The sequence below is a fragment of the Zonotrichia albicollis genome, chromosome 2, assembly GCF_047830755.1.
Source record: "Zonotrichia albicollis isolate bZonAlb1 chromosome 2, bZonAlb1.hap1, whole genome shotgun sequence".
In the NCBI taxonomy this organism is placed as follows: domain Eukaryota; kingdom Metazoa; phylum Chordata; class Aves; order Passeriformes; family Passerellidae; genus Zonotrichia; species Zonotrichia albicollis.
The window spans coordinates 31,564,666-31,588,462 of NC_133820.1; positions in this window are offsets into that span (position 1 = coordinate 31,564,666).

Here is a 23,797-nt window from a genome sequence, read left to right on the forward strand (position 1 = left end):
GGACTTTTTTACCAACTAAAATTGTTTGAATAATCTGGTCATAATAATTGATTTCTACAAGGAATTTTTGAAATCTTTTTTCGAGTTCAGAAATTCCAGGACTGAGGTCTTTTTCTTCCATTATCAATATTGCAACGAAATTTATAAATAAGGACCAACTCTTTATTTTTCTTTTAAACTCAAGTAGGTAATTACTATTCATTAATCCATTTTATGGACCAATTTTTGCCATTCTGACCTAAGTTGTCGCTTCTTTACAATAGACATTCTGTGACTATGTTGACAAGTCTTGGGTGATGATCCTAACTGGTCTTAGATACACATAGGGGGAAATTTCCTCAACCAGTGTCAGTCCCAAGCATGCGTATCAGAAGGTCTTTCTATAGCTGGCAATTTTCCCATGAAAGGGATTCAGTTCGGGAAGAGACACTTGTCCCAGAGTTTTACATTCTTCTTGAACACTGCTTAAGGAACATGGATCCCATGTCCATTTGGATCTCTGTCTGCACAGAACTTTGTCATGCCAGTGCTTGAAATGCATCTCAAAGAGAATTCACTACACAGAATGAATGAGAGTGGTAGGGCTCAGTGGGGCTCACCAGGCCCAACCCCCCTGTTAAACCAGGATACCTAGAGCCTCTTGCCCGGGATTCTATCTGGGTGTACTTTTAATGTCTTCTAAGATCCAGGCTTCAGAAGCTTTATGGGCAGTCTGTGCCGCGGTTCAGTCACCGTCACAGTAAAACATCATTTGGTGATGTTCATAGGCAATCTCCTGTATTTCAGTGTGTGCCCACTGCCTCTTGTCTTTTCACTCAGCATCACTTAAAAGACACTGGTTGCCTCCCTTTTGCATTATTGCTTCCCGTATGTATGTGTGCAGCCATGTAGAGAAATGTAAAAAACCTCCCTGAAGGCCACGCAGACAATATTCCCTTCATCTACCAGTCAAGTTGATTCATCAGAGGTGTTGAAAAAGTTGTTCAGCATGAAATTCCCCAGGAAAATCCATGCCGAGTACATTGCTTTGTCCTCCTTCATATGCCAGGCAATGCTTTCAGGAATAGCTGCCCCATCAACTTCGTGGGGATAAAAAAGAGGCTGGCTGATTGGTACTTTTCTGAGTCCTCCTAATTGCCTATTTTAAAGAGGGCAGTCTCTTGCTTTAATGCAGTCTTAGCTACAGAAAACTCCATACTTTCGTCTTTAGCGTTTCTTGTCCTCTCCAACTTCTCAAAAAGTTTTTCCACTATGTATGGCAGGGAGAAACTGTGCCAGCCCAGAAAACATCTCCCATCGTGCTTTACGTGTTGCAGAGATGTTGCAGAGTGTTTTGCAAGAAGAATAAAATTGTCCAAAACACCTTCCAATCGAATGTTCATGTGTTTGGAAAAGGTAGGAGAGTAGAAAGGTACTGTTTTCTATCAGTTTGAAAGCTGCGCACACTATCCCAGTGGTGTGCAGCTTCATTCTCACCTTTCCAAAGCAGCCGCACTCTCCAGCTGCCGGAGGCGAAGAAGCGGCTTCTTCGAGCAAAGGCGATTGTACCGGTCACAGCCCACTCCACTGCAGCGGCTTCAGCCGAAATGTGCCTGGGACCGGCGCTTAGCTCCGGGGACATCCGTACCTTCTTCTTTCTGGACTTCTGTGGTCTAAATTATTGCAAAAAACTATTCCACTATGTCTGGCAAGCAGAAATTGTGCCTGCACAGAAAACATCTCCCATCGTGTTTTACATGTTGCAGAGAGGTTTGCAGAGTGTTTTGCAAGAAGAAAAACAAAATTGTCCAAAACACTTTCCAACGGAATGTTCATGTGTTTGGAAAAGGTAGGAGAGTGGTAAGGTACTGTTTTCTATCAGTTTGCAACCTGCGCACACTATCCCAGTGTTGTGCAGCTTCATTCTTCACCTTTCAGAAGCAGCTGCACTCTCCGGCTCGCAGAGTAGAAGCGGCTTCTTCGCTCAAAGGCGATTGTACCGGTCACATTGCAATTCAGAGCGGCGGCTTCTAACAAAATGTGCCGGAGACCGGCGCTTAGCTCCGGGGAGCTCCGTATTTCGTCTTTAGCGTCATTTGTGGTCTACATCATTGCGGAATGTTTTTTCACTAGGTTAAGCAAGGAGAAACTGTGCCTGCACAGAAAACATCTCCCATCGTGTTTTAGGTGTTGCAGAGGGGTTTGCAGAGTGTGTTGCAAGAAGAATAAACAAAGTTTTCCAAAACACCTTCCAATCGAATGTTTATGTGTTTGGATAAGGCAGGAGAGTAGAAAGGTACTGTTTTCTATAATTTTGCAAGCTGCGCACACTATCCCAGTGGTGTGCAGCTTCATTCTCACCTTTCCGAAGCAGCCGCACTCTCCAGCTGCCGGAGGCGAAGAATCGGCTTCTTTCGCGCAAAGGCGATTGTGCCGGTCACAGTGCACTCCAGTGCGGCGGCTTCTGACGAAATGTGCCCGGGACCGGCGCTTAGCTCCGGGGAGCTCCTTATTTCGTCTTTAGCGTCTTCTGTGGTGTACATCATTGCAAAAGTCCTTTCCACCATGTCTGGAATGGAGAAACTGTGACACCCCATAAAACATCTCCCATCGTGTTTAACGTGTTGCAGAGAGGTTTGCAGAGTGTTTTGCAAGAAGAAAAACAAAGTTGTCCAAAACACCTTCCAATCGAATGTTCATGTGTTTGGAAAAGGTAGGAGAGTGGTAAGGTACTGTTTTCTATCAGTTTGCAAGCTGCGCACTCTATCCCAGTGTTGTGCAGCTTCATTCTTCACCTTTCTGAAGCAGCCGCACTCTCCAGCTGCCGGAGGCGAAGAAGCGGCTTCTTCGCGCAAAGGCGATTGTGCCGGTCACAGTGCACTCCAGTGCGGCGGCTTCTGCCGAAATGTGCCCGGGACCGGCGCTTAGCTCCGGGGAGCTCCGTATCCTTCGTCTTTCGCGTCTTTTGTGGTCTACATCATTGCAGAAAGGTTTTTCACTATGTTGGGCAAGGAGAAACTGTGCCACCCCATAAAACATCCCCCATCGTGTTTACATGTTGCAGAGAGGTTTGGGGAGTGTTTTGCAAGAAGAAAAACAAAGTTGTCCAAAACACCTTGCAATCGAATGTTCATGTGTTTGGAAAAGGTAGGAGAGTGGTAAGGTACTGTTTTCTATCAGTTTGCAAGCTGCGCACACAATCCCAGTCTTGTGCAGCTTCATTCTCACCTTTCCGAAACAGCCGCACTCTCCAGCTGCCGTGGAGAAGTATCGGCTTCTTCGCGCAAAGGCGATTGTGCCGGTCACAGTGCGCTCCAGTGCGGCGGCTTCTGCAGAAATGTGCCCGGGACCGGCGCTTAGCTCCGGGGAGCTCCGTATGACGTCTTTAGCGTCTTCTGTGGTATACATCTTGCAAAAATCCTTTCCACCTTGTCTGGCTTGGAGAACCTGTGCCACCCCAGAAAACACCTCCCATCGTGTTTTACATGTTGCAGAGAGGTTTGAAGAGTGTTTTGCAAGAAGAAAAACAAAGTTGTCCAAAACACCTTCCAATCGAATGTTCATGTGTTTGGAAAAGGTAGGAGAGTGGTAAGGTACTGTTTTCTATCAGTTTGCAAGCTGCGCACACAATCCCAGTCTTGTGCAGCTTCATTCTTCACCTTTCAGATGCAGCCGCTCTCTCCGCCTTCTCGAGGCTAAGAAGCGGCTTCTTCGCGCAAAGGCGATTGTGCCGGTCACAGTGCACTCCAGTGCGGCGGCTTCTGCCGAAATGTGCCCGGGACCGGCGCTGAGCTCTGGGGAGCTCCGTATCCTTCGTCGTTCGCGTCTTTTGTGGTCTACATCATTGCAGAAAGGTTTTTCACTATGTTAGGCAAGGAGAAACTATGCCTGCACAGAAATTACTTCCCATCCTCTCTTAGATGTTGCAGAGAGGTTTGCAGAGTGTTTTGCAAGAAGAAAAACAAAGTTGTCCAAAACACCTTCCAATCGAATGTTCATGTGTTTGGAAAAGGTAGGAGAGTGGTAAGGTACTGTTTTCTATCAGTTTGCAAGGTGCGAACACAATCCCAGTCTTGTGCAGCTTCATTCTTCACCTTTCTTAAAGTGTGGCACTCTCCAGCTGCCGGAGGCGAAGAAGCGGCTTCTTCGCGCAAAGGCGATTGTGCCGGTCACAGTGCACTCCAGTGCGGCGGCTTCTGCCGAAATGTGCCCGGGACCGGCGCTGAGCTCCGGGGAGCTCCGTATCCTTCGTCTTTCGCGTCTTATGGGGTCTACATCATTGCAGAAAAGTTTTTCTCTATGTTGGGCAAGGAGAAACTGTGCCACCCCAGAAAACATCTCCCATCGTGTTTTACATGTTGCAGAGAGGTTTGCAGAGTGTTTTGCAAGAAGAAAAACAAAGTTGTCCAAAACACCTTCCAATCGAATGTTCATGTGTTTGGAAAAGGTAGGAGAGTGGTAAGGTACTGTTTTCTATCAGTTTGCAAGGTGCGAACACAATCCCAGTCTTGTGCAGCTTCATTCTTCACCTTTCTTAAAGTGTGGCACTCTCCAGCTGCCGGAGGCGAAGAATCGGCTTCTTAGCGCAAAAGCGATTGTGCCGGTCACAGTGCACTCCAGTGCGGCGGCTTCTGCCGAAATGTGCCCGGGACCGGCGCTTAGCTCCGGGGAGCTCCGTATTTCGTCTTTAGCGTCTTCTGTGGTGTACATCATTGCAAAATCCTTTCCACCATGTCTTGCAAGGAGAAACAGTGCCACCTCAGAAAACACCTCCCATCGTGTTTTACATGTTGCAGAGAGGTTTGCAGAGTGTTTTGCAAGAAGAAAAACAAAGTTGTCCAATACACCTTCCAATCGAATGTTCATGTGTTTGGAAGAGGTAGGAGAGTGGTAAGGTACTGTTTTCTATCAGTTTGCAAGCTGCGCACTCTATCCCAGTGTTGTGCAGCTTCATTCTTTACCTTTCTGAAGCAGCCGCACTCTCCAGCTGCCGGAGGCGAAGAAGCGGCTTCTTTGCGCAAAGGCGATTGTGCCGGTCACAGTGCACTCCAGTGCGGCGGCTTCTGCCGAAATGTGCCCGGGACCGGCGCTGAGCTCTGGGGAGCTCCGTATCCTTCGTCTTTCGCGTCTTTTGTGGTCTACATCATTGCAGAAAGGTTTTTCACTATGTTGGGCAAGGAGAAACTGTGCCACCCCAGAAAACATCCCCCATCGTGTTTTACATGTTGCAGAGAGGTTTGGGGAGTGTTTTGCAAGAAGAAAAACAAAGTTGTCCAGAACACCTTCCAATCGAATGTTCATGTGTTTGGAAAAGGTAGGAGAGTAGAAAGGTACTGTTTTCTATCAGTTTGCAAGCTGCGCACACTATCCCAGTCTTGTGCAGCTTCATTCTCACCTTTCGGAAGCAGCCGCACTCTCCGGCTCGCGGAGGTGAAGAAGCGGTTTCTTCGCGCAAAAGCGATTGTGCCGGTCACAGTGCGCTCCAGTGCGGCGGCTTCTGCCGAAATGTGCCCGGGACAGGCGCTTAGCTCCGGGGAGCTCCGTATTTCGTCTTTAGCGTCTTCTGTGGTGTACATCATTGCAAAAGTCCTTTCCACCATGTCTGGCATGGAGAAACTGTGCCACCCCATAAAACATCTCCCATCGTGTTTTACATGTTGCAGAGAGGTTTGCAGAGTGTTTTGCAAGAAGAAAAACAAAGTTGTCCAAAACACCTTCCAATCGAATGTTCATGTGTTTGGAAAAGGTAGGAGAGTGGTAAGGTACTGTTTTCTATCAGTTTGCAAGCTGCGCACTCTATCCCAGTGTTGTGCAGCTTCATTCTTTACCTTTCTGAAGAAGCCGCACTCTCCAGCTGCCGGAGGCGAAGAAGCGGCTTCTTCGCGCAAAGGCGAGTGTGCCGGTCACAGTGCACTCCAGTGCGGCGGCTTCTGCAGAAATGTGCCCGGGACAGGCGCTTAGCTCCGGGGAGCTCCGTATTTCGTCTTTAGCGTCTTCTGTGGTGTACATCATTGCAAAATCCTTTCCACCATGTCTTGCAAGGAGAAACAGTGCCACCCCAGAAAACACCTCCCATCGTGTTTTACATGTTGCAGAGATGTTTGCAGAGTGTTTTGCAAGAAGAAAAACAAAGTTGTCCAGAACACCTTCCAATCGAATGTTCATGTGTTTGGAAAAGGTAGGAGAGTGGTAAGGTACTGTTTTCTATCAGTTTGCAAGCTGCGCACTCTATCCCAGTGTTGTGCAGCTTCATTCTTTACCTTTCTGAAGCAGCCGCACTCTCCAGTTGCCGGAGGCGAAGAAGCGGCTTCTTCGCGCAAAGGCGAGTGTGCCGGTCACAGAGCAGTCCAGTGCGGCGGCTTCTGCAGAAATGTGCCCGGGACCGGCGCTTTGCTCCGGGGAGCTCCGTATCCTTCGTCTTTCGCGTCCTATGGGGTCTACATCATTGCAGAAAAGTTTTTCTCTATGTTGGGCAAGGAGAAACTGTGCCACCCCAGAAAACATCTCCCATAGTGTTTCACATGTTGCAGAGAAGTTTGCAGAGTGTTTTGCAAGAAGAAAAACAAAGTTGTCCAAAAAAACTTCCAATCGAATGTTCATATGTTTGGAAAAGGTAGGAGAGTGGTAAGGTACTGTTTTCTATCACTTTGCAAGCTGTGCACACTATCCCAGTGTTGTGCAGCTTCATTCTTTACCTTTCTGAAGCAGCCGCACTCTCCAGCTGCCGGAGGCGAAGAAGCGGCTTCATCGCGCAAAGGCGAGTGTGCCGGCCACAATGCACTCCATTGCCGCGGCTTCTGCAGAAATGTGCCCGGGACCGGCGCTGAGCTCTGGGGAGCTCCGTATCCTTCGTCGTTCGCGTCTTTTGTGGTCTACATCATTGCAGAAAGGTTTTTCACTATGTTAGGCAAGGAGAAACTATGCCTGCACAGAAATTACTTCCCATCCTCTCTTAGATGTTGCAGAGAGGTTTGCAGAGTGTTTTGCAAGAAGAAAAACAAAGTTGTCCAAAACACCTTCCAATCGAATGTTCATGTGTTTGGAAAAGGTAGGAGAGTGGTAAGGTACTGTTTTCTATCAGTTTGCAAGCTGCGCACTCTATCCCAGTGTTGTGCAGCTTCATTCTTTACCTTTCTGAAGCAGCCGCACTCTCCAGCTGCCGGAGGCGAAGAAGCGGCTTCTTCGCGCAAAGGCGATTGTGCCGGTCACAGTGCACTCCAGTGCGGCGGCTTCTGCCGAAATGTGCCCGGGACCGGCGCTTAGCTCCGGGAAGCTCCGTATCCTTCGTCTTTCGCGTCTTTTGTGGTCTACATCATTGCAGAAAGGTTTTTCTCTATGTTGGGCAAGGATAAACTGTGCCACCCCATAAAACATCCCCCATCGTGTTTACATGTTGCAGCGAGGTTTGCAGTGTGTTTTGCAAGAGGAAAAACAAAGTTGTCCAAAACACCTTCCAATCGAAAGTTCATGTGTTTGGAAAAGGTAGGAGAGTGGTAAGGTACTGTTTTCTATCAGTTTGCAAGCTGCGCACTCTATCCCAGTGTTGTGCAGCTTCATTCTCACCTTTCCGAAGCAGCCGCAGTCTCCAGCTGCCGTGGCGAAGTATGGGCTTCTTCGCGCAAAGACGATTGTGCCGGTCACAGTGCACTCCAATGCGGCGACTTCTGCCGAAATGTGCCCGGGACCGGCGCTGAGCTCCGGGGAGCTCCGTATCCTTCGTCTTTCGCGTCTTTTGTGGTCTACATCATTGCAGAAAGGTTTTTCACTATGTTGGGCAAGGAGAAACTGTGCCACCCCAGAAAACATCCCCCATCGTGTTTTACATGTTGCAGAGAGGTTTGGGGAGTGTTTTGCAAGAAGAAAAACAAAGTTGTCCAAAACACCTTCCAATCGAATGTTCATGTGTTTGGAAAAGGTAGGAGAGTGGTAAGGTACTGTTTTCTATCAGTTTGCAAGCTGCGCACACTATCCTAGTGTTGTGCAGCTTCATTCTCACCTTTCCGAAGCAGCCGCACTCTCCAGCTGCCGTGGCGAAGAATGGGCTTCTTCGCGCAAAGGCGAGTGTGCCGGTCACAGTGCGCTCCAGTGCGGCGGCTTCTGCCGAAATGTGCCCGGGACAGGCGCTTAGCTCCGGGGAGCTCCGTATTTCGTCTTTAGCGTCTTCTGTGGTGTACATCATTGCAAAAGTCCTTTCCACCATGTCTGGCATGGAGAAACTGTGCCACCTCATAAAACATCTCCCATCGTGTTTAACATGTTGCAGAGATGTTTGCAGAGTGTTTTGCAAGAAGAAAAACAAAGTTGTCCAAAACACCTTCCAATCGAATGTTCATGTGTTTGGAAAAGGTAGGAGAGTGGTAAGGTACTGTTTTCTACCAGTTTGCAAGCTGCGCACTCTATCCCAGTGTTCTGCAGCTTCATTCTTTACCTTTCTGAAGAAGCCGCACTCTCCAGCTGCCGGAGGCGAAGAAGCGGCTTCTTCGCTCAAAGGCGAGTGTGCCGGTCACAGTGCACTCCAGTGCGGCGGCTTCTGCCGAAATGTGCCCGGGACCGGCGCTTAGCTCCGGGGAGCTCCGTATTTCGTCTTTAGCGTCTTCTGTGGTGTACATCATTGCAAAATCCTTTCCACCATGTCTTGCAAGGAGAAACAGTGCCACCCCAGAAAACACCTCCCATCGTGTTTTACATGTTGCAGAGAGGTTTGCAGAGTGTTTTGCAAGAAGAAAAACAAAGTTGTCCAGAACACCTTCCAATCGAATGTTCATGTGTTTGGAAAAGGTAGGAGAGTGGTAAGGTACTGTTTTCTATCAGTTTGCAAGCTGCGCACACTATCCCAGTGTTGTGCAGCTTCATTCTCACCTTTCGGAAGCAGCCGCTCTCTCCGGCTCGCGGAGGTGAAGAAGCGGTTTCTTCGCGCAAAAGCGATTGTGCCGGTCACAGTGCACTCCAGTGCGGCGGCTTCTGCAGAAATGTGCCCGGGACCGGCGCTGAGCTCCGGGGAGCTCCGTATGACGTCTTTAGCGTCTTCTCTGGTATACATCTTGCAAAAATCCTTTCCACCTTGTCTGGCTTGGAGAACCTGTGCCACCCCAGAAAACATCTCCCATCGTGTTTTACATGTTGCAGAGAGGTTTGCAGAGTGTTTTGCAAGAAGAAAAACAAAGTTGTCCAAAATAACTTCCAATCGAATGTTCATGTGTTTGGAAAAGGTAGGAGAGTGGTAAGGTACTGTTTTCTATCAGTTTGCAAGCTGTGCACACTATCCCAGTGTTGTGCAGCTTCATTCTTTACCTTTCTGAAGCAGCCGCACTCTCCAGCTGCCGGAGGCGAAGAAGCGGCTTCTTCGCGCAAAGGCGATTGTGCCGGTCACAGTGCACTCCAGTGCGGCGGCTTCTGCCGAAATGTGCCCGGGACCGGCGCTGAGCTCTGGGGAGCTCCGTATCCTTCGTCTTTCGCGTCTTTTGTGGTCTACATCATTGCAGAAATGTTTTTCACTATGTTGGGCAAGGAGAAACTATGCCACCCCAGAAAACATCCCCCATCGTGTTTACATGTTGCAGAGAGGTTTGGGGAGTGTTTTGCAAGAAGAAAAACAAAGTTGTCCAAAACACCTTGCAATCGAATGTTCATGTGTTTGGAAAAGGTAGGAGAGTGGTAAGGTACTGTTTTCTATCAGTTTGCAAGCTGCGCACACTATCCTAGTGTTGTGCAGCTTCATTCTCACCTTTCCGAAGCAGCCGCACTCTCCAGCTGCCGTGGCGAAGAATCGGCTTCTTCGTGCAAAGGCGATTGTGCCGGTCACAGTGCACTCCAGTGCGGCGGCTTCTGCCGAAATGTGCCCGGGACCGGCGCTGAGCTCCGGGGAGCTCCGTATCCTTCGTCTTTCGCGTCTTATGGGGTCTACATCATTGCAGAAAAGTTTTTATCTATGTTGGGCAAGGAGAAACTGTGCCACCCCCGAAAACATCTCCCATCGTGTTTTACATGTTGCAGAGAGGTTTGCAGAGTGTTTTGCAAGAAGAAAAACAAAGTTGTCCAAAACACCTTCCAATCGAATGTTCATGTGTTTGGAAAAGGTAGGAGAGTGGTAAGGTACTGTTTTCTACCAGTTTGCAAGCTGCGCACACAATCCCAGTCTTGTGCAGCTTCATTCTCACCTTTCCGAAGCAGCCGCACTCTCCAGCTGCCGTGGCGAAGAATCGGCTTCTTCGCGCAAAGGCGAGTGTGCCGGTCACAGTGCACTCCAGTGCGGCGGCTTCTGACGAAATGTGCCCGGGACCGGCGCTGAGCTCCGGGGAGCTCCGTATCCTTCGTCGTTCGCGTCTTTTGTGGTCTACATCATTGCAGAAAGGTTTTTCACTATGTTAGGCAAGGAGAAACTATGCCTGCACAGAAATTACTTCCCATCCTCTCTTAGATGTTGCAGAGAGGTTTGCAGAGTGTTTTGCAAGAAGAAAAACAAAGTTGTCCAAAACACCTTCCAATCGAATGTTCATGTGTTTGGAAAAGGTAGGAGAGTGGTAAGGTACTGTTTTCTATCAGTTTGCAAGGTGCGAACACAATCCCAGTCTTGTGCAGCTTCATTCTTTACCTTTCTGAAGCAGCCGCACTCTCCAGCTGCCGGAGGCGATGAAGCGGCTTCTTCGCGCAAAAGCGATTGTGCCGGTCACAGAGCAGTGCAGTGCGGCGGCTTCTGCCGAAATGTGCCCGGGACAGGGGCTTAGCTCTGGGGAGCTCCGTATCCTTCGTCCTTCGCGTCTGATGGGGTCTACATCATTGCAGAAAGGTTTTTCAATATGTTGGGCAAAGATAAACTGTGCCTCCCCAGAAAACACCTCCCATCGTGTTTTACATGTTGCAGAGAGGTTTGCAGAGTGTTTTGCAAGAAGAAAAACAAAGTTGTCCAAAACACCTTGCAATCGAATGTTCATATGTTTGGAAAAGGTAGGAGAGTGGTAAGGTACTGTTTTCTATCAGTTTGCAAGCTGCGCACTCTATCCCAGTGTTGTGCAGCTTCATTCTTTACCTTTCTGAAGCAGCCGCACTCTCCAGTTGCCGGAGGCGAAGAAGCGGCTTCTTCGCGCAAAGGCGAGTGTGCCGGTCACAGTGCACTCCAGTGCGGCGGCTTCTGCCGAAATGTGCCCGGGACCGGCGCTGAGCTCCGGGGAGCTCCGTATCCTTCGTCTTTCGCGTCTTTTGTGGTCTACATCATTGCAGAAAGGTTTTTCACTATGTTGGGCAAGGAGAAACTGTGCCACCCCAGAAAACATCCCCCATCGTGTTTTACATGTTGCAGAGAGGTTTGCAGAGTGTTTTGCAAGAAGAAAAACAAAGTTGTCCAAAACACCTTCCAACCCAATATTCATATGTTTGGAAAAGGTACGAAAGTGGTAAGGTACTGTTTTCTATCAGTTTGCAAGCTGCGCACACTATCCTAGTGTTGTGCAGCTTCATTCTCACCTTTCCGAAGCAGCCGCACTCTCCAGCTGCCGTGGCGAAGAATCGGCTTCTTCGTGCAAAGGCGATTGTGCCGGTCACAGAGCAGTCCAGTGCGGCGGCTTCTGACGAAATGTGCCCGGGACCGGCGCTGAGCTCCGGGGAGCTCCGTATCCTTCGTCTTTCGCGTCTTATGGGGTCTACATCATTGCAGAAAAGTTTTTATCTATGTTGGGCAAGGAGAAACTGTGCCACCCCAGAAAACATCTCCCATCGTGTTTTACATGTTGCAGAGAGGTTTGCAGAGTGTTTTGCAAGAAGAAAAACAAAGTTGTCCAAAACACCTTCCAATCGAATGTTCATGTGTTTGGAAAAGGTAGGAGAGTGGTAAGGTACTGTTTTCTACCAGTTTGCAAGCTGCGCACACAATCCCAGTCTTGTGCAGCTTCATTCTCACTTTCCGAAGCAGCCGCACTCTCCAGCTGCCGTGGCGAAGAATCGGCTTCTTCGCGCAAAGGCGAGTGTGCCGGTCACAGTGCACTCCAGTGCGGCGGCTTCTGACGAAATGTGCCCGGGACCGGCGCTGAGCTCCGGGGAGCTCCGTATCCTTCGTCGTTCGCGTCTTTTGTGGTCTACATCATTGCAGAAAGGTTTTTCACTATGTTAGGCAAGGAGAAACTATGCCTGCACAGAAATTACTTCCCATCCTCTCTTAGATGTTGCAGAGAGGTTTGCAGAGTGTTTTGCAAGAAGAAAAACAAAGTTGTCCAAAACACCTTCCAATCGAATGTTCATGTGTTTGGAAAAGGTAGGAGAGTGGTAAGGTACTGTTTTCTATCAGTTTGCAAGGTGCGAACACAATCCCAGTCTTGTGCAGCTTCATTCTTTACCTTTCTGAAGCAGCCGCACTCTCCAGCTGCCGGAGGCGATGAAGCGGCTTCTTCGCGCAAAAGCGATTGTGCCGGTCACAGAGCAGTGCAGTGCGGCGGCTTCTGCCGAAATGTGCCCGGGACAGGGGCTTAGCTCTGGGGAGCTCCGTATCCTTCGTCCTTCGCGTCTGATGGGGTCTACATCATTGCAGAAAGGTTTTTCAATATGTTGGGCAAAGATAAACTGTGCCTCCCCAGAAAACACCTCCCATCGTGTTTTACATGTTGCAGAGAGGTTTGCAGAGTGTTTTGCAAGAAGAAAAACAAAGTTGTCCAAAACACCTTGCAATCGAATGTTCATATGTTTGGAAAAGGTAGGAGAGTGGTAAGGTACTGTTTTCTATCAGTTTGCAAGCTGCGCACTCTATCCCAGTGTTGTGCAGCTTCATTCTTTACCTTTCTGAAGCAGCCGCACTCTCCAGTTGCCGGAGGCGAAGAAGCGGCTTCTTCGCGCAAAGGCGAGTGTGCCGGTCACAGTGCACTCCAGTGCGGCGGCTTCTGCCGAAATGTGCCCGGGACCGGCCCTTAGCTCCGGGGAGCTCCGTATCCTTCGTCTTTCGCGTCTTTTGTGGTCTACATCATTGCAGAAAGGTTTTTCACTATGTTGGGCAAGGAGAAACTGTGCCACCCCAGAAAACATCCCCCATCGTGTTTTACATGTTGCAGAGAGGTTTGGGGAGTGTTTTGCAAGAAGAAAAACAAAGTTGTCCAAAACACCTTCCAATCGAATGTTCATGTGTTTGGAAAAGGTAGGAGAGTGGTAAGGTACTGTTTTCTATCAGTTTGCAAGCTGCGCACTCTATCCCAGTGTTGTGCAGCTTCATTCTCACCTTTCCGAAGCAGCCGCACTCTCCAGCTGCCGTGGCGAAGTATGGGCTTCTTCGCGCAAAGACGATTGTGCCGGTCACAGTGCACTCCAATGCGGCGACTTCTGCCGAAATGTGCCCGGGACAGGCGCTTAGCTCCGGGGAGCTCCGTATTTCGTCTTTAGCGTCTTCTGTGGTGTACATCATTGCAAAAGTCCTTTCCACCATGTCTGGCATGGAGAAACTGTGCCACCCCATAAAACATCTCCCATCGTGTTTAACATGTTGCAGAGATGTTTGCAGAGTGTTTTGCAAGAAGAAAAACAAAGTTGTCCAAAACACCTTCCAATCGAATGTTCATGTGTTTGGAAAAGGTAGGAGAGTGGTAAGGTACTGTTTTCTATCAGTTTGCAAGCTGCGCACTCTATCCCAGTGTTGTGCAGCTTCATTCTTTACCTTTCTGAAGAAGCCGCACTCTCCAGCTGCCGGAGGCGAAGAAGCGGCTTCTTCGCGCAAAGGCGAGTGTGCCGGTCACAGTGCACTCCAGTGCGGCGGCTTCTGCCGAAATGTGCCCGGGACCGGCGCTTAGCTCCGGGGAGCTCCGTATTTCGTCTTTAGCGTCTTCTGTGGTGTACATCATTGCAAAATCCTTTCCACCATGTCTTGCAAGGAGAAACAGTGCCACCCCAGAAAACACCTCCCATCGTGTTTTACATGTTGCAGAGATGTTTGCAGAGTGTTTTGCAAGAAGAAAAACAAAGTTGTCCAGAACACCTTCCAATCGAATGTTCATGTGTTTGGAAAAGGTAGGAGAGTGGTAAGGTACTGTTTTCTATCAGTTTGCAAGCTGCGCACACTATCCCAGTGTTGTGCAGCTTCATTCTCACCTTTCGGAAGCAGCCGCTCTCTCCGGCTCGCGGAGGTGAAGAAGCGGTTTCTTCGCGCAAAAGCGATTGTGCCGGTCACAGTGCACTCCAGTGCGGCGGCTTCTGCCGAAATGTGCCCGGGACCGGCGCTGAGCTCCGGGGAGCTCCGTATGACGTCTTTAGCGTCATCTCTGGTATACATCTTGCAAAAATCCTTTCCACCTTGTATGGCTTGGAGAACCTGTGCCACCCCAGAAAACATCTCCCATCGTGTTTTACATGTTGCAGAGAAGTTTGCAGAGTGTTTTGCAAGAAGAAAAACAAAGTTGTCCAAAACACCTTCCAATCGAATGTTCATGTGTTTGGAAAAGGTAGGAGAGTGGTAAGGTACTGTTTTCTATCAGTTTGCAAGCTGTGCACACTATCCCAGTGTTGTGCAGCTTCATTCTTTACCTTTCTGAAGCAGCCGCACTCTCCAGCTGCCGGAGGCGAAGAAGCGGCTTCTTCGCGCAAAGGCGATTGTGCCGGTCACAGTGCACTCCAGTGCGGCGGCTTCTGCCGAAATGTGCCCGGGACCGGCGCTGAGCTCCGGGGAGCTCCGTATCCTTCGTCTTTCGCGTCTTTTGTGGTCTACATCATTGCAGAAATGTTTTTCACTATGTTGGGCAAGGAGAAACTGTGCCACCCCAGAAAACATCCCCCATCGTGTTTACATGTTGCAGAGAGGTTTGGGGAGTGTTTTGCAAGAAGAAAAACAAAGTTGTCCAAAACACCTTGCAATCGAATGTTCATGTGTTTGGAAAAGGTAGGAGAGTGGTAAGGTACTGTTTTCTATCAGTTTGCAAGCTGCGCACACTATCCTAGTGTTGTGCAGCTTCATTCTCACCTTTCCGAAGCAGCCGCACTCTCCAGCTGCCGTGGCGAAGAATCGGCTTCTTCGTGCAAAGGCGATTGTGCCGGTCACAGTGCACTCCAGTGCAACGGCTTCTGCCGAAATGTGCCCGGGACCGGCGCTTTGCTCCGGGGAGCTCCGTATCCTTCGTCTTTCGCGTCTTATGGGGTCTACATCATTGCAGAAAAGTTTTTATCTATGTTGGGCAAGGAGAAACTGTGCCACCCCAGAAAACATCTCCCATCGTGTTTTACATGTTGCAGAGAGGTTTGCAGAGTGTTTTGCAAGAAGAAAAACAAAGTTGTCCAAAACACCTTCCAATCGAATGTTCATGTGTTTGGAAAAGGTAGGAGAGTGGTAAGGTACTGTTTTCTATCAGTTTGCAGGCTGCGCACACTATCCCAGTCTTGTGCAGCTTCATTCTCACCTTTCCGAAGCAGCCGCACTCTCCAGCTGCCGTGGCGAAGAAGCGGCTTCTTCGCGCAAAGGCGAGTGTGCCGGTCACAGTGCACTCCAGTGCGGCGGCTTCTGACGAAATGTGCCCGGGACCGGCGCTGAGCTCCGGGGAGCTCCGTATCCTTCGTCGTTCGCGTCTTTTGTGGTCTACATCATTGCAGAAAGGTTTTTCACTATGTTAGGCAAGGAGAAACTATGCCTGCACAGAAATTACTTCCCTTCCTCTCTTAGATGTTGCAGAGATGTTTGCAGAGTGTTTTGCAAGAAGAAAAACAAAGTTGTCCAAAACACCTTCCAATCGAATGTTCATGTGTTTGGAAAAGGTAGGAGAGTGGTAAGGTACTGTTTTCTATCAGTTTGCAAGGTGCGAACACAATCCCAGTCTTGTGCAGCTTCATTCTTTACCTTTCTGAAGCAGCCGCACTCTCCAGCTGCCGGAGGCGATGAAGCGGCTTCTTCGCGCAAAAGCGATTGTGCCGGTCACAGAGCAGTGCAGTGCGGCGGCTTCTGCCGAAATGTGCCCGGGACAGGGGCTTAGCTCTGGGGAGCTCCGTATCCTTCGTCCTTCGCGTCTGATGGGGTCTACATCATTGCAGAAAGTTTTTTCAATATGTTGGGCAAAGATAAACTGTGCCTCCCCAGAAAACATCTCCCATCGTATTTTACATGTTGCAGAGAGGTTTGCAGAGTGTTTTGCAAGAAGAAAAACAAAGTTGTCCAAAACACCTTCCAATCGAATGTTCATATGTTTGGAAAAGGTAGGAGAGTGGTAAGGTACTGTTTTCTATCAGTTTGCAAGCTGCGCACTCTATCCCAGTGTTGTGCAGCTTCATTCTTTACCTTTCTGAAGCAGCCGCACTCTCCAGCTGCCGGAGGCGAAGAAGCGGCTTCTTCGCGCAAAGGCGATTGTGCCGGTCACAGTGCACTCCAGTGCGGCGGCTTCTGCCGAAATGTGCCCGGGACCGGCGCTGAGCTCTGGGGAGCTCCGTATCCTTCGTCTTTCGCGTCTTTTGTGGTCTACATCATTGCAGAAAGGTTTTTCACTATGTTGGGCAAGGAGAAACTGTGCCACCCCAGAAAACATCCCCCATCGTGTTTTACATGTTGCAGAGAGGTTTGGGGAGTGTTTTGCAAGAAGAAAAACAAAGTTGTCCAGAACACCTTCCAATCGAATGTTCATGTGTTTGGAAAAGGTAGGAGAGTAGAAAGGTACTGTTTTCTATCAGTTTGCAAGCTGCGCACACTATCCCAGTCTTGTGCAGCTTCATTCTCACCTTTCGGAAGCAGCCGCACTCTCCGGCTCGCGGAGGTGAAGAAGCGGTTTCTTCGCGCAAAAGCGATTGTGCCGGTCACAGTGCGCTCCAGTGCGGCGGCTTCTGCCGAAATGTGCCCGGGACAGGCGCTTAGCTCCGGGGAGCTCCGTATTTCGTCTTTAGCGTCTTCTGTGGTGTACATCATTGCAAAAGTCCTTTCCACCATGTCTGGCATGGAGAAACTGTGCCACCCCATAAAACATCTCCCATCGTGTTTTACATGTTGCAGAGAGGTTTGCAGAGTGTTTTGCAAGAAGAAAAACAAAGTTGTCCAAAACACCTTCCAATCGAATGTTCATGTGTTTGGAAAAGGTAGGAGAGTGGTAAGGTACTGTTTTCTATCAGTTTGCAAGCTGCGCACTCTATCCCAGTGTTGTGCAGCTTCATTCTTTACCTTTCTGAAGAAGCCGCACTCTCCAGCTGCCGGAGGCGAAGAAGCGGCTTCTTCGCGCAAAGGCGAGTGTGCCGGTCACAGTGCACTCCAGTGCGGCGGCTTCTGCAGAAATGAGCCCGGGACAGGCGCTTAGCTCCGGGGAGCTCCGTATTTCGTCTTTAGCGTCTTCTGTGGTGTACATCATTGCAAAATCCTTTCCACCATGTCTTGCAAGGAGAAACAGTGCCACCCCAGAAAACACCTCCCATCGTGTTTTACATGTTGCAGAGATGTTTGCAGAGTGTTTTGCAAGAAGAAAAACAAAGTTGTCCAGAACACCTTCCAATCGAATGTTCATGTGTTTGGAAAAGGTAGGAGAGTGGTAAGGTACTGTTTTCTATCAGTTTGCAAGCTGCGCACTCTATCCCAGTGTTGTGCAGCTTCATTCTTTACCTTTCTGAAGCAGCCGCACTCTCCAGTTGCCGGAGGCGAAGAAGCGGCTTCTTCGCGCAAAGGCGAGTGTGCCGGTCACAGAGCAGTCCAGTGCGGCGGCTTCTGCAGAAATGTGCCCGGGACCGGCGCTTTGCTCCGGGGAGCTCCGTATCCTTCGTCTTTCGCGTCCTATGGGGTCTACATCATTGCAGAAAAGTTTTTCTCTATGTTGGGCAAGGAGAAACTGTGCCACCCCAGAAAACATCTCCCATAGTGTTTCACATGTTGCAGAGAAGTTTGCAGAGTGTTTTGCAAGAAGAAAAACAAAGTTGTCCAAAACAACTTCCAATCGAATGTTCATATGTTTGGAAAAGGTAGGAGAGTGGTAAGGTACTGTTTTCTATCACTTTGCAAGCTGTGCACACTATCCCAGTGTTGTGCAGCTTCATTCTTTACCTTTCTGAAGCAGCCGCACTCTCCAGCTGCCGGAGGCGAAGAAGCGGCTTCATCGCGCAAAGGCGAGTGTGCCGGCCACAATGCACTCCATTGCCGCGGCTTCTGCAGAAATGTGCCCGGGACCGGCGCTGAGCTCTGGGGAGCTCCGTATCCTTCGTCGTTCGCGTCTTTTGTGGTCTACATCATTGCAGAAAGGTTTTTCACTATGTTAGGCAAGGAGAAACTATGCCTGCACAGAAATTACTTCCCATCCTCTCTTAGATGTTGCAGAGAGGTTTGCAGAGTGTTTTGCAAGAAGAAAAACAAAGTTGTCCAAAACACCTTCCAATCGAATGTTCATGTGTTTGGAAAAGGTAGGAGAGTGGTAAGGTACTGTTTTCTATCAGTTTGCAAGCTGCGCACTCTATCCCAGTGTTGTGCAGCTTCATTCTTTACCTTTCTGAAGCAGCCGCACTCTCCAGCTGCCGGAGGCGAAGAAGCGGCTTCTTCGCGCAAAGGCGATTGTGCCGGTCACAGTGCACTCCAGTGCGGCGGCTTCTGCCGAAATGTGCCCGGGACCGGCGCTTAGCTCCGGGAAGCTCCGTATCCTTCGTCTTTCGCGTCTTTTGTGGTCTACATCATTGCAGAAAGGTTTTTCTCTATGTTGGGCAAGGATAAACTGTGCCACCCCATAAAACATCCCCCATCGTGTTTACATGTTGCAGCGAGGTTTGCAGTGTGTTTTGCAAGAGGAAAAACAAAGTTGTCCAAAACACCTTCCAATCGAAAGTTCATGTGTTTGGAAAAGGTAGGAGAGTGGTAAGGTACTGTTTTCTATCAGTTTGCAAGCTGCGCACTCTATCCCAGTGTTGTGCAGCTTCATTCTCACCTTTCCGAAGCAGCCGCAGTCTCCAGCTGCCGTGGCGAAGTATGGGCTTCTTCGCGCAAAGACGATTGTGCCGGTCACAGTGCACTCCAATGCGGCGACTTCTGCCGAAATGTGCCCGGGACCGGCGCTGAGCTCCGGGGAGCTCCGTATCCTTCGTCTTTCGCGTCTTTTGTGGTCTACATCATTGCAGAAAGGTTTTTCACTATGTTGGGCAAGGAGAAACTGTGCCACCCCAGAAAACATCCCCCATCGTGTTTTACATGTTGCAGAGAGGTTTGGGGAGTGTTTTGCAAGAAGAAAAACAAAGTTGTCCAAAACACCTTCCAATCGAATGTTCATGTGTTTGGAAAAGGTAGGAGAGTGGTAAGGTACTGTTTTCTATCAGTTTGCAAGCTGCGCACACTATCCTAGTGTTGTGCAGCTTCATTCTCACCTTTCCGAAGCAGCCGCACTCTCCAGCTGCCGTGGCGAAGAATGGGCTTCTTCGCGCAAAGGCGAATGTGCCGGTCACAGTGCGCTCCAGTGCGGCGGCTTCTGCCGAAATGTGCCCGGGACAGGCGCTTAGCTCCGGGGAGCTCCGTATTTCGTCTTTAGCGTCTTCTGTGGTGTACATCATTGCAAAAGTCCTTTCCACCATGTCTGGCATGGAGAAACTGTGCCACCTCATAAAACATCTCCCATCGTGTTTAACATGTTGCAGAGATGTTTGCAGAGTGTTTTGCAAGAAGAAAAACAAAGTTGTCCAAAACACCTTCCAATCGAATGTTCATGTGTTTGGAAAAGGTAGGAGAGTGGTAAGGTACTGTTTTCTACCAGTTTGCAAGCTGCGCACTCTATCCCAGTGTTCTGCAGCTTCATTCTTTACCTTTCTGAAGAAGCCGCACTCTCCAGCTGCCGGAGGCGAAGAAGCGGCTTCTTCGCTCAAAGGCGAGTGTGCCGGTCACAGTGCACTCCAGTGCGGCGGCTTCTGCCGAAATGTGCCCGGGACCGGCGCTTAGCTCCGGGGAGCTCCGTATTTCGTCTTTAGCGTCTTCTGTGGTGTACATCATTGCAAAATCCTTTCCACCATGTCTTGCAAGGAGAAACAGTGCCACCCCAGAAAACACCTCCCATCGTGTTTTACATGTTGCAGAGAGGTTTGCAGAGTGTTTTGCAAGAAGAAAAACAAAGTTGTCCAGAACACCTTCCAATCGAATGTTCATGTGTTTGGAAAAGGTAGGAGAGTGGTAAGGTACTGTTTTCTATCAGTTTGCAAGCTGCGCACACTATCCCAGTGTTGTGCAGCTTCATTCTCACCTTTCCGAAGCAGCCGCTCTCTCCGGCTCGCGGAGGTGAAGAAGCGGTTTCTTCGCGCAAAAGCGATTGTGCCGGTCACAGTGCACTCCAGTGCGGCGGCTTCTGCAGAAATGTGCCCGGGACCGGCGCTGAGCTCCGGGGAGCTCCGTATGACGTCTTTAGCGTCTTCTCTGGTATACATCTTGCAAAAATCCTTTCCACCTTGTCTGGCTTGGAGAACCTGTGCCACCCCAGAAAACATCTCCCATCGTGTTTTACATGTTGCAGAGAGGTTTGCAGAGTGTTTTGCAAGAAGAAAAACAAAGTTGTCCAAAATAACTTCCAATCGAATGTTCATGTGTTTGGAAAAGGTAGGAGAGTGGTAAGGTACTGTTTTCTATCAGTTTGCAAGCTGTGCACACTATCCCAGTGTTGTGCAGCTTCATTCTTTACCTTTCTGAAGCAGCCGCACTCTCCAGCTGCCGGAGGCGAAGAAGCGGCTTCTTCGCGCAAAGGCGATTGTGCCGGTCACAGTGCACTCCAGTGCGGCGGCTTCTGCCGAAATGTGCCCGGGACCGGCGCTGAGCTCTGGGGAGCTCCGTATCCTTCGTCTTTCGCGTCTTTTGTGGTCTACATCATTGCAGAAATGTTTTTCACTATGTTGGGCAAGGAGAAACTATGCCACCCCAGAAAACATCCCCCATCGTGTTTACATGTTGCAGAGAGGTTTGGGGAGTGTTTTGCAAGAAGAAAAACAAAGTTGTCCAAAACACCTTGCAATCGAATGTTCATGTGTTTGGAAAAGGTAGGAGAGTGGTAAGGTACTGTTTTCTATCAGTTTGCAAGCTGCGCACACTATCCTAGTGTTGTGCAGCTTCATTCTCACCTTTCCGAAGCAGCCGCACTCTCCAGCTGCCGTGGCGAAGAATCGGCTTCTTCGTGCAAAGGCGATTGTGCCGGTCACAGTGCACTCCAGTGCGGCGGCTTCTGCCGAAATGTGCCCGGGACCGGCGCTGAGCTCCGGGGAGCTCCGTATCCTTCGTCTTTCGCGTCTTATGGGGTCTACATCATTGCAGAAAAGTTTTTCTCTATGTTGGGCAAGGAGAAACTGTGCCACCCCCGAAAACATCTCCCATCGTGTTTTACATGTTGCAGAGAGGTTTGCAGAGTGTTTTGCAAGAAGAAAAACAAAGTTGTCCAAAACACCTTCCAATCGAATGTTCATGTGTTTGGAAAAGGTAGGAGAGTGGTAAGGTACTGTTTTCTACCAGTTTGCAAGCTGCGCACACAATCCCAGTCTTGTGCAGCTTCATTCTCACCTTTCCGAAGCAGCCGCACTCTCCAGCTGCCGTGGCGAAGAATCGGCTTCTTCGCGCAAAGGCGAGTGTGCCGGTCACAGTGCACTCCAGTGCGGCGGCTTCTGACGAAATGTGCCCGGGACCGGCGCTGAGCTCCGGGGAGCTCCGTATCCTTCGTCGTTCGCGTCTTTTGTGGTCTACATCATTGCAGAAAGGTTTTTCACTATGTTAGGCAAGGAGAAACTATGCCTGCACAGAAATTACTTCCCATCCTCTCTTAGATGTTGCAGAGAGGTTTGCAGAGTGTTTTGCAAGAAGAAAAACAAAGTTGTCCAAAACACCTTCCAATCGAATGTTCATGTGTTTGGAAAAGGTAGGAGAGTGGTAAGGTACTGTTTTCTATCAGTTTGCAAGGTGCGAACACAATCCCAGTCTTGTGCAGCTTCATTCTTTACCTTTCTGAAGCAGCCGCACTCTCCAGCTGCCGGAGGCGATGAAGCGGCTTCTTCGCGCAAAAGCGATTGTGCCGGTCACAGAGCAGTGCAGTGCGGCGGCTTCTGCCGAAATGTGCCCGGGACAGGGGCTTAGCTCTGGGGAGCTCCGTATCCTTCGTCCTTCGCGTCTGATGGGGTCTACATCATTGCAGAAAGGTTTTTCAATATGTTGGGCAAAGATAAACTGTGCCTCCCCAGAAAACACCTCCCATCGTGTTTTACATGTTGCAGAGAGGTTTGCAGAGTGTTTTGCAAGAAGAAAAACAAAGTTGTCCAAAACACCTTGCAATCGAATGTTCATATGTTTGGAAAAGGTAGGAGAGTGGTAAGGTACTGTTTTCTATCAGTTTGCAAGCTGCGCACTCTATCCCAGTGTTGTGCAGCTTCATTCTTTACCTTTCTGAAGCAGCCGCACTCTCCAGTTGCCGGAGGCGAAGAAGCGGCTTCTTCGCGCAAAGGCGAGTGTGCCGGTCACAGTGCACTCCAGTGCGGCGGCTTCTGCCGAAATGTGCCCGGGACCGGCGCTGAGCTCCGGGGAGCTCCGTATCCTTCGTCTTTCGCGTCTTTTGTGGTCTACATCATTGCAGAAAGGTTTTTCACTATGTTGGGCAAGGAGAAACTGTGCCACCCCAGAAAACATCCCCCATCGTGTTTTACATGTTGCAGAGAGGTTTGCAGAGTGTTTTGCAAGAAGAAAAACAAAGTTGTCCAAAACACCTTCCAACCCAATATTCATATGTTTGGAAAAGGTACGAAAGTGGTAAGGTACTGTTTTCTATCAGTTTGCAAGCTGCGCACACTATCCTAGTGTTGTGCAGCTTCATTCTCACCTTTCCGAAGCAGCCGCACTCTCCAGCTGCCGTGGCGAAGAATCGGCTTCTTCGTGCAAAGGCGATTGTGCCGGTCACAGAGCAGTCCAGTGCGGCGGCTTCTGACGAAATGTGCCCGGGACCGGCGCTGAGCTCCGGGGAGCTCCGTATCCTTCGTCTTTCGCGTCTTATGGGGTCTACATCATTGCAGAAAAGTTTTTATCTATGTTGGGCAAGGAGAAACTGTGCCACCCCAGAAAACATCTCCCATCGTGTTTTACATGTTGCAGAGAGGTTTGCAGAGTGTTTTGCAAGAAGAAAAACAAAGTTGTCCAAAACACCTTCCAATCGAATGTTCATGTGTTTGGAAAAGGTAGGAGAGTGGTAAGGTACTGTTTTCTACCAGTTTGCAAGCTGCGCACACAATCCCAGTCTTGTGCAGCTTCATTCTCACTTTCCGAAGCAGCCGCACTCTCCAGCTGCCGTGGCGAAGAATCGGCTTCTTCGCGCAAAGGCGAGTGTGCCGGTCACAGTGCACTCCAGTGCGGCGGCTTCTGACGAAATGTGCCCGGGACCGGCGCTGAGCTCCGGGGAGCTCCGTATCCTTCGTCGTTCGCGTCTTTTGTGGTCTACATCATTGCAGAAAGGTTTTTCACTATGTTAGGCAAGGAGAAACTATGCCTGCACAGAAATTACTTCCCATCCTCTCTTAGATGTTGCAGAGAGGTTTGCAGAGTGTTTTGCAAGAAGAAAAACAAAGTTGTCCAAAACACCTTCCAATCGAATGTTCATGTGTTTGGAAAAGGTAGGAGAGTGGTAAGGTACTGTTTTCTATCAGTTTGCAAGGTGCGAACACAATCCCAGTCTTGTGCAGCTTCATTCTTTACCTTTCTGAAGCAGCCGCACTCTCCAGCTGCCGGAGGCGATGAAGCGGCTTCTTCGCGCAAAAGCGATTGTGCCGGTCACAGAGCAGTGCAGTGCGGCGGCTTCTGCCGAAATGTGCCCGGGACAGGGGCTTAGCTCTGGGGAGCTCCGTATCCTTCGTCCTTCGCGTCTGATGGGGTCTACATCATTGCAGAAAGGTTTTTCAATATGTTGGGCAAAGATAAACTGTG